Below are 10,665 nucleotides of genomic sequence, written 5' to 3' on the forward strand. Positions count from 1 at the left end.
CATCTACATTTATGGTAAGTGTACAACTGTACTATGTTCTTCATGTTTCACTGTTGCAGTCATCACATTTGGGTAGATTCCCAAAACTAAGGATGGGAGGCAGAATTTAGATAGCATTAGGGTCAGCTATAAGGCCCTGCAATACTGCAGTGGCAAAGCCAGCTCTGGATTTATAGAAAATTGGCAGATAGTAATGCTTGGTGAAAATATGTACTGAACTCCAGGTAGCAGATTCTAGGATGTCCCTGGTAGGGACGCCTCTGAGAAAGGTTGTAGAGGTAGATGCAGCCCTGGTTGAGTGGGGTCTGATCCCCTGTGGGATAGGCTTTCCATGGTGCTTGTAGCAGAAATGAATGCAATGGCCTATCCAATTGGAAATGGTTTGCTTTGAAATAGCCTTCCCCTCTGCCCCTGCAGCAAATGCCACCAGAAGTTGGTCAGATTTCCTTTGAGGTTTAGTCCTGTCCAAGTAGAATCTAAGTTGTCTGTGCACGTCTAAGGAGTGCAGTATCCGTTCCCCTTTGTTCTGTGGGTTAGGAAAGAAGGTTGGCAAATGAATGGACTGATTAAGGGCCACACTGGATACCACCTTGGGCATGAAGGAGGAACACCCTGTCCGCATGAAAGATGATGAAAGGCTCCACTGCCATGAGGGCCTGTAATTCAGATACCTTTCTTGCTGAAGTGATTGCCAAAAGGAAAGCTGTTTTCCAAGAAAAGAATTTTAAATCCACAGTGGCAGCTGGCTCGAAAGGAGGAAGGGTGAGCTTTTCCAATACAAAGTTAAGGTCCCAAGCTGGAGTTGGGGCAATCCTGGGTGGTCGTAGATTTTTGGCCCCTCTGAGGAACTGCTAAAGCAGTGGATGAGAGAAGAGGGGAAATGAGCTGAAATGGCTGAGGCATGAATTTTGATGGAGGAGAAAGACAGACCCTTGTGAAGCATCTCAGTTAAGTATTGTAAAATCTGAGGTAAATTGGGCACTGCTGTGCTCATCCCTTGAGATTGGTTCAAGCCACAGAATCTTTTCCATTTTTCAGCATAAGATTTTCTAGTACTAGGCCTCCTTGCCTCTAAAATGATATCCATCACTGGTTTACTGAGGGATGGTAAAGGAGAGATTAGGTAATTAGCCAGGCTGCTAGGTTCAGTGTATGAAGCTGAGGGTGCATAATCTGGTTCTCCTGCTGAGACAATAGGGTAGCAGACGGAGGCAGGTGCCATGGGGCCAACAGTGACACACTGCACAAGAGGGGGTACCAGTGTTGGCGTGGCCAGTTTGGTGCAATCAAAATTGTCCTTGGTTTGTCTTGTTTGATCTTTAGTGGTACTTTGGAGGGCAGAGGAGGAAAGGCATAAATTGATAGGTTTTTCCAGCTGAAGGACAGAGCATCCACTTTCCAAGCTTGTTTGTGAGGAGTCCTTGTGCAAAATTTGTCCAATTAATAGTTCTGGGGGGAGGCAAACAGGTCTATATCTGGGGTCCCCATTTGCTTATTAACATGTTGAAATCTTCTGCAAGATTCCCTGATTGGGATGTGCTTCCTTAAATCGAGTGTTACCATCCAGACATCTTTTCCTAGCATAGGAAGCAACCGGTGAAGAGTCAGCATCTTGAATTTTGGAATCACCAAAAAGGTGTTTAGAGTAGACAGGTCCAGAATAGAACACCATGAATCATCTTTTCTGGGTACCAGGAAAAGTCTTGAGTAGAAACCTTGACCCTTTTCCTCTTCTGGTACATTTTGAATAGCCTTTATGTTTAAAAGAGAGAGTATTTGCTTTTGAGCCTCTGCCCACTGATTTGGGGGTAGATCTGGCTAACCGTTTGGCATTGGTAGTGTGTGGAAGTGAAATTTGTATGCTTGGGACACTATATTTAAAACCCATTTGTCCTGGGTAATGAGTTCCCAGTTTTTGGCCTGCAGACCAATATTTCCCCCTAAAGGAGCATTCAGTTGAGAAGTGCTTGGAAGTTTTAAAATCAAGTCATTGAGACAGTTTTCCATAGGGGGGAGTCTTACTACTCCCAGATTTGGAAGCGGAAGCCCCCCACTGCTTAGTCTTGTGCGTACCCTGGGACTGAAACCTGGGATTTCTGCTGTGTCTGGGTTTGGACTGAGAAGGCCTGGAAGGAGCCGGAAAGGACCAATTCTTAGAGGGCCAATGCCTACTAAATCTTGGAGGCTGAACTTGTAAGAAATATTTAACAGTTTGCATAGATTTAGCTTTATCTTCCATCTTTTTAAGAACTTCCTCAGCTTTGTTGCCAAACAGGCGGTCCTGATTTAAGGGAGCATCTAACAGTTTAACTTTAACATGATCAGGCAAAAATTGCTCCTTAAGCCAAGCATGCCTTCTGAGTACAGACCCAGTGACAGCAGCCCTGCAAGAGGCCTCTAAAGAATCAAACCCACATTGTAAAGTAATTCCTTATTTTCAGCACAGTCAGGAATCAAAATCATTTTCTGTTTAAGCAATCCAATAATATGTTGTTGATACTTTAACATATGAAACTGACAGTTTAAGACCTTAATGGCCAAGGCTGCAGAAGTGTAAACCTTCTTACCCCATCTATCCAGCGCCCTGGAGTCTCTATTAAAAGGGGTAGGGTTTTTTGGCAGTAGAGGCCTTAATGCCCTTGGGTCCCTGTGAAATAGTCTCTGGATCCACAATAGGAATTTTAAAAAGGCACTTGTGAGAATCCGGAACCCTGTAATATCGGTCAGGATTTCTGGGAGCAGGAGACAAAGAATCAGGGGCCAAACTAGATTCCAAAAAGGCATCATCAACAATGTCTAGTACAGGAGGTATTGCTAAAGGCCTATGCTGAGGCAAGAGTAAGAAATCCCTTAGCCTCTTTTTCGAATCAGTAAAATTCTGGCTTTCCCAGTGGAAAAGTCAACTCTCTACAAATGACACAGTTACATCTAAATATGACTTAAAGCCACCTCCCCCTTTTCTCTTCCAACCTGTCCCCACAGCCTACATACTCTCACTTATCAAAAAACTCAAACCTTGTACCCCCTCTGCTGACTTACTACCCGCAGAATACTTGCAATTAGCAGACAGTTCCATAGCCTACCCAATTTCCATACTCGTAAACAGAACCATCACAGAGGGATATGTCCCAAAACTTTGGAAAATATCTCATATCATCCCTCTTCACAAGGGTGGAAATTCTACTGAATTTTCAAACTACCGCCCTATAGCCCTACTCTCTCCCTTATCAAAAATCATGGAAAGATGTATACACAAGCAACTGCTAAACCATCTTCTCAAATACAACTTACTTTCTAATACCCAGCATGGCTTCAGACCATCCCATAGTACCACCACTGCCCTCCTCTCCTTTACAGACACCATCAACAAAAATCATAACCACAACACACTTTCCTCAGCTCTCTTCCTAGACCTGTCAAAAGCGTTTGACATGGTAAACCACCAAATACTCATAAATATCCTCCAATCTATGTCACTAGACACCCAACCCATTAACTGGTTCAAATCCTACTTAAATGACTGACACCAAGCAGTTCTCTGGAAATCCACCCTATCTTCACAGCTTCCTGTTACCATTGGTGTTCCCCAAGGGTCTATATAAGGTCCCCTTCTGTTTTCTTTGTTTATCAATGACCTACACCAAATAGTTCCACAAGCTACATGCATTCAATATGCAGATGATTCCACACTCATTTGCTCAGCCACAACAGTACCTAATCTTCACTCCCTTACACAACACATATTTAACTCCGTTGAAAAATGGTTTTCCCAACGCTGTCTCCTACTTAACCCCAAAAAAACCAAACTCCTCCTCTTTACACCCTCCAGTAAATCTCCTCCTATAGACTTTACAATAACATCTAAAAATGGCACACCTATATCTCAAGACCTCACGACTAAACTATTAGGAATTACCATAGATAACAACCTTAACTTTGATACACATATAAACAACACCTTGAAAAATACTAACAAAATAATAGGCTCTCTCTAATCAAACCTTTCCTCACTCCAGACTCTAGAATTACTATTGCTCAAACCCACCTTATCTCTCCTTCTCTATGCCTCCCCCATATTTACAAACCTATCAAAAAAAATCTTCTGAAATTAGAGAACTCTTACCACAATATAGCAAGATTTGCTACAGGCAACCCATTCAAAACCCACCATTGTATCAATCTAAAACTACTAGGCTGGCTTGAATTTCAGCACCAGCTTAAAATCAATCAATTAACCATTGCCCATCAAATTCTGCATCAACCTGACAAAACACCTATACTATCTACCCTTATCCACCCCTACCATAACCTAAAATCCCTAAGATCTGCACACAAACTACTTGTAAATATTGATAAATCAAACAACAAAGCTGGTGACTTCTTTTCCAACACTGTTGGAAAACATTGGAACCTGCTGCCCTCTCAACTTACCACTATTCCCTCTAAATCTCTCTTCAAAAAGAAAATTAAACTCCACCTCAAATCTCAATGGATGTGCCCCTGCACTAATCCTGACTAATCACTCTATGCCTTCAGACAAATCCCTTCATCCTAAAACCCCAACCCCGCTCTTATCTTACACACTCTCCCTTTTTTAACCTCCCCTTCAAACAAAAAAAAAAAATTTTATATTTTTTAGATTGTAAATTTTTTTTATTGTTAACAGTATAACCTTGCTTGTAATTTTTTGGCTCATTTTGTGTGTATTCTTTGCATATTGTTACCCTTACTTTCTTGTAATATCGCAAATGTACTTCTTCTTAAACTCTGGAGTTTAACTCCTCGGGCCTCTACTGAAAATGGACATGTATCCAGCTAGACTAGCCCGGTCAACAAATGTAAAATAAATAAAATAAAAATAAATAAATAAAATGCTCCCTTAGAGTGTGCATGGTTTCACCAAAAGAAAAATCCTCTGGAGGGGAAGCAGAAGGAATAGAGTCCTCTGCATCAGAATCCTCATAAGTAGATAAGGGTAATCCAGCTCATCAGAAGAATCAGGTAAATCAGAATCCTGGTCAGAAGATTCATAAACAATGTCAGTCCTAGGTCTCTTAGAAGAGGGTGGTTGGCGTCCCCTGATTAAAGTTATAAGATCTTCAGCTATTCTTATCATTTGTTTTTTAGGCATAGAGACCTGAGCATGCAGCCTGGGCATCAGTTTTCTAGGCATGGTTCGAGGTTTAGGCCTTAAAGAAGAAGGAGGCGCCAGTTTAATATGCAAGTCCGTAGGCCTGAATACACCCTCAGAAGCCGGTGCCTGCACAGTGGCTTTGGACTCATCCAAGGTAGAGACATCCACAGGTTCTACAGTTGAAGCATCTCGCGGCTTACCAGACTCTGAATGGGTCTAGGTAGAGGCCCGAAAATCAGAAGTAGCAGGTATCAGGGGCTGAGTATCGGCGAACTGGCGACTGGCTTAGGAGAAGCATCGTCGGCAGCTTTGGACCTAGGCGGCCTGTCTCTGTCTTTATCTTTGCGTTTTTTTCAGAATTCCAATAGTTGGACGGCTTACTGACGACATTTCTGGATAATTGAACCGAGAACCTAAAAATTTAGAGGCGAAAATATACCGACGACGGATAGTGCGTTGATTAAATAAAGCACAAAACCGACAGCAAGGTACATTGTGGTCAGGGCCTAGGCAAGGAATACAGTACGAATGAAAATCTTTATGAGGTATTTGCTTTCCACAAGAAATGCAATTATTAACTTTTACTGACATTGGTAAGGAGCAAGAAAAAGTTTCCCTAATGGGGTACTTAGCTTTAGTTGAAGACTTCGGTTCTGAAACTCGAAAACTAAAATTTCAGGAGTTGGCCGACCGGCACTTGAGAACTGCTTCTGCTTCGGGCACCGCACGGCAAGAAAGACATATGTAATGGCATCGGCTGCATGTTTTATACCCCTGATGACCTGACGTCATAGAAGAAGGGACAGCAACCGATGCAGGACCCAAGACTTTGTTAATCAGGCCGACTGAGGGCTACTGCAAGCAGATAACCCAAATGCGATGACTGCAACAGTGAAACACGAAGAACATCTTGAGAAAGCCCGAGTCCATCCTGAGTCATTACTAGATGTTGTGAGCCATAAAAGAAATCTGGAGTAGAAAAGAAGGGCCTTGAGCCCTATGAGAGAGTTAAGAAGCTAAAGCCTGGGAAAGAATAGTTGTGCAAATTCTTATCATAACCATAGATGTCCTTCTCTTCTATATGCTGTCGTATTCATTACATTACAGAGTTCGCCTCTGGCTAACTATGTCCAGCGAGTATACAAAAGTCTAAATGCAACTGTAAGGTACGTGTGATGCCACACATTATCTCACATACATTGGCCATAAAGAGATGTTGGGTATATAGCAGACATAAGCACATACCAATCTCAGAACTGAATGCTGCCAAGCACCAGCCTGAGCATAAGTAAGAAAACATGACACCAGGGGACCAGGCGAGCATCAGGGGGAAGGCAGGGTGGGTAAGTAATACTTCATATAGAAGAGAAGGACGTCTATGGTTATGGTAAGAGTTTACCTAACTATTCTATGTCTTTCTATTCATATGCTGCAGTATTCATCCTATCAGGGAGAATGCCAGTGCTCATGCTTAGATAGGGTGGAGGAGCCGAAGCTTTTTCTACAAAACCATGTGAGACAGCTCTGGCAAACCCCGCCCTGGACCTACAGATGACATCTAGTTTGTAATGTTTAGTGAAATTATGAACAGAGGACCAGGTAGTTGCCTCCAGGATACAGCAAATGTCCAAGCCTTTAAAGAAGGACCCAGAGGAAGACACTGCTCTAACAGAATGTCCCCTCCCAGCAGAAGAAAGGGACTTACCATGGGTTGAATAACAGAAGGAAATAGCTTTAGAAATCCAGGAAGAGATAGTTTGCTTGGAAACCAGCTGACCCATGGCCTTTGGATAGCAGAACACAAACAAACATTCAGATTTACGTATTGGTTTAGTTTTGTCCAGATAGTATCCAATTTGCTGATCGACATCCAAAGTGTGCAGAATCCTCTCACTGGGACATTGGGGAGAAGGAAAAAAGGTGGAAGGTTGATAGACTTATTGAGGTATAACACATTAACCACCTTGGGCATAAAGGAGGGATTGGTACACAAAGATACCCTGTCTCTGTGAAAGATTGTGAAGGTGGAATTAGACATCAGAGCCTGCAGCTTATAGAGAGTCTTCTAGCGGAGGTAATGGCCACCAGCAGAACAGTTTTCCATGTGCAATGTTGCAGGGAAGAGGATCTTGCTGGCTCAAATGGGGCCAGGGTAAGTTTCTCCAACACAAAATTGCAATCCCAAGGAAGAGGAACTGGCTTCCTTGGTGGTCTAATATGAAGGATGCCTTTAAGGAACAGTTTAACTTCTAACCTAGAGGCTAAAGGAGGTGACATAGGCAGTCAAGCTGAAATAGCCGAAAGCTTATCTTTCACATAAGAAAAGGACACTCCATCAGTTCACACGGTTAGGACAAAACCACCAGGACATCCGCTGACAGTGACAGTAGATCCTTTTTGAGACACCAAATGGAAAACTTCTTCCATTTGGAAATGTAGAATTCCCTAGTAGTGGGTTTTCTGCCTTCCTGCAGAACTTGAAGCACTTCCTCTGAAAAAAGGTGTCTAAAGGGCAAGAAACCCTATCACCCACAGAATCACGTTTAAGGTTGACAGCTGTGGATGTACTGGAGTTCCCTTGTCCTGTGTGAGTAGGTCCATCCTGTAGGGTAACTTGTAGTGATTTCCCTTGGCTAAATACAGGAGGAGGGGGAATCACTGTTGTCTTGGCCAAAAGGGAGTCACCAGCAAAATTTCTGGTTGATACCACTGAATCTGAAGAAGGATCTTTTGGAGAAGAGGGAAGTGGGGGAGAATGCATACAGAAACATCCCCTTCCAAGGGAATGAAAGGGCATCCACCATCCAGGCCAAGGGATGCGGGAGCCTGGCACAAAATATGGGAAGTCTGTTCATGGTTGAAGCAGAGAGATCTACCTGAGGTGTACCCCAATGATAGACCAGATCCAGAAACTCATCCCTGTGTAACATCCATTCATGAGATTGTGTCATGGACCTGCTTAATGTGTCTACCACAACATTCTGAGCTGAAAGAACGTAAACCACCTGAATAGAGACTTGGCATTGTACGGCTAACTCCCAGGCGTGTACCAGAGGACAGTGGTGTTGTCTGTGAACCACCTTAGCACCCCTGGAGTAAGCTTGGGTTTGAAGATTTGCAGGGCATAAATCAGGGCCCTCATCTCTTTTATGTTATGTTCCTTTGTCTGGACTGCAGACCAGACATCCCTGACCCTACAGGATTGCAGACTTGCACCCCATCCTGTGTCTGAAACATCCATGTACAATTCTAGAGAGGGGAGGGTGGATGGAAGGGAAGACCTGGATTTTTAAGTGTTGTCTCCACACTGTTCTTAGAAACCAATGAATTTTCCTCATGTGTAACTTGGCCAAGGGGAGCATGGGAACTATGGATGCCATGAACCCCAGGAGTCATAAGAAGTCCCTGGCAGTCAGGAATTGAAGGGATAAGAGGCTCTGAAAGTAGGAGGTAAGGAACGGCACCTTGTCTATTGGCAGAGAGGCTAGAATACTGTCTGTTTGGATCCTGTAGCCTAGAAAAATGTGGTTTTGTAAAGGGGTCAGAGAGGACTTCTGGTAATTTATTGTGAAGCCTAGACTCTCCACCAGGGAAACTGTGAAGGAAATATTTTCCTGAAGTAGGTCTGAGGACTGGATAAAGAAATCATCTAGGTAAGGGAAAATTTGAATTCCCTGTAGTCTGCAGTAAACTATGACAGGAGCCAAGCATTTTGTGAAGACCCTTGGTGTCGTAGAGAGACCAAATGGCAAAGCACAGAAAGTACAGTTTTGTACCTACCATAAATGTAGATGTTCGAAGATCCACATTGCTGCAGTCCTAACACTTGGGTAGTCCGCTGTCCCAGTCGGCCCGAATACCAAAGTATAAGGCTGACGTCGGTCAAGGCGCATTTGACTGACATCAGGACGTCAGGGTACAAATGCGCATGACCGACGCCATATCCTCAGTCTTTTCTTGCCCCAGATGTCAGAAGACCCTAAAAAGATAAGGCCAAAACCAAAAAACACCAAACACTCCTGTACCTAATATATGTACAATATATACAAATTTTCAAAAATAGAACCCTACCCACACAACCACCCCTAAACACAGAGGGGAAGGAGGGAGGGAATTGGACTGCAGCAATGTGGATCTTGAACATCTACATTTATGGTAGGTACAAAACTGTACTATGTTCTTCATCTCACATTGCTGCAGTCCTAACACTTGGGTAGAATCCCAAAGCAGAGGTAAGGGAGGATGGCTAAACTATAATGAAGCAGGAGCTGCCAAAATGCCCTGCAACACAGCAGTGGCAAAAACAGCCCTGGATTTAGAATAGAGAGGAAGGTGGTAATGCTTGGAGAAAGTATGCACTGAACTCCAAGTAGCTGCCTCCAAAATATCCTTAGTTGCCACCCCCCTTAGAAATGCTGTTGAAGTGGCAGTAGCCCTCGTGGAATGAGGCCTAATCCCAGCTGGAATCTCCTTGCCATGATGGGAATAACAGAATGCAATGCAAAACCCAATCCACTTAGATATAGTTTGTTTTGACACAGGCTTGCCCTGGGAACTCAAAGCAAAAGAAACAAACAACTGCTGAGACTGCCTAAAATCCCTAGTCCTGCTTAAATAATAACGCAACTGCCTGTGTACATCTAAAGTGTGCAAAATCTTTTCCCCTTATTTTGGGGATCTGCATAAAAAGTAGGCAAATGAATAGTTTGGTTTAAAGCCACACTAGAAACCACCTTAGGCATAAATGAAGGATTAGTACGTAATGATACCCTATCCTTATGAAAAATCAAAAGGCTCAACCGCCATAAGGGCCTGCAATTCAGAAACCCTTCTTGCAGAAGTAATGGCCAACAAAAAGCAGTCTTCCATGACAAGTATTTCAATTCAGCAGTAGCCTTGAGGCTCAAAAGGTTGTAGAGTAAGTTTCTCCAACACAAAATTGAGGTCCCAAGCAGGAGTAGGAGCTCTCGTGGGGGTCTTATATTCTTTGCCCCTCTAAGAAATTGCTTGAACAAAGGATGAGAAAACAATGGTGGGTCACAATCATAGTGAGCTGAAATTGCTGCAGCATGAATCTTAATGGAAGAGAAAGACAAACCTTTGTCCAATAACTCAGTAAGATATTGAAGAGCCACACTCAAATTAGGCTCAGAAACATCCAAATCCTTTGCTGCACTCCAAAATAAAAATCTCTTCCATTTTTCTGCATACACTTTACGTACTAGGTCTTCTGGCTTCCATAATCACATTCAAAACTTGTTGAGGAAGTTGAGACCTGCTGTGGTTCAAAACAGAATATGCCAGGCTGTTAGATGAAGAGAGTGAAGCTTGACATTGAGAAGATGACCGTCCCTCTGAGACAAAAGGTGTGGAATTAAAGGTAAAGGCCATGGAGGCTTCCTTACCAGATTCCTCAGTAATGGGTACCAGTGTTGCCGAGGCCAATCTGGAGCTATCAAAATCATCCTTGGCTTGTCTTGTCTGACCTTTAGGAGTACCTTTGGGAGGAGAGGCAGAGGTGGAAAGGCATA

General features: G+C 43.2%; 1 protein-coding gene across 5 annotated transcripts in view; it reads right to left on the minus strand.

The window, feature by feature from the left end:
* Positions 1-10,665, minus strand: part of PTPDC1 (protein tyrosine phosphatase domain containing 1) — a 1,141,579-nt gene that overhangs the window by 919,263 nt on the left and 211,651 nt on the right. The window lies entirely within an intron of this gene.

The sequence above is a fragment of the Protopterus annectens genome, chromosome 7.part0, assembly GCF_019279795.1.
Source record: "Protopterus annectens isolate FY-2018-M chromosome 7.part0, PAN1.0, whole genome shotgun sequence".
Taxonomy (NCBI): Eukaryota; Metazoa; Chordata; order Ceratodontiformes; family Protopteridae; genus Protopterus; species Protopterus annectens.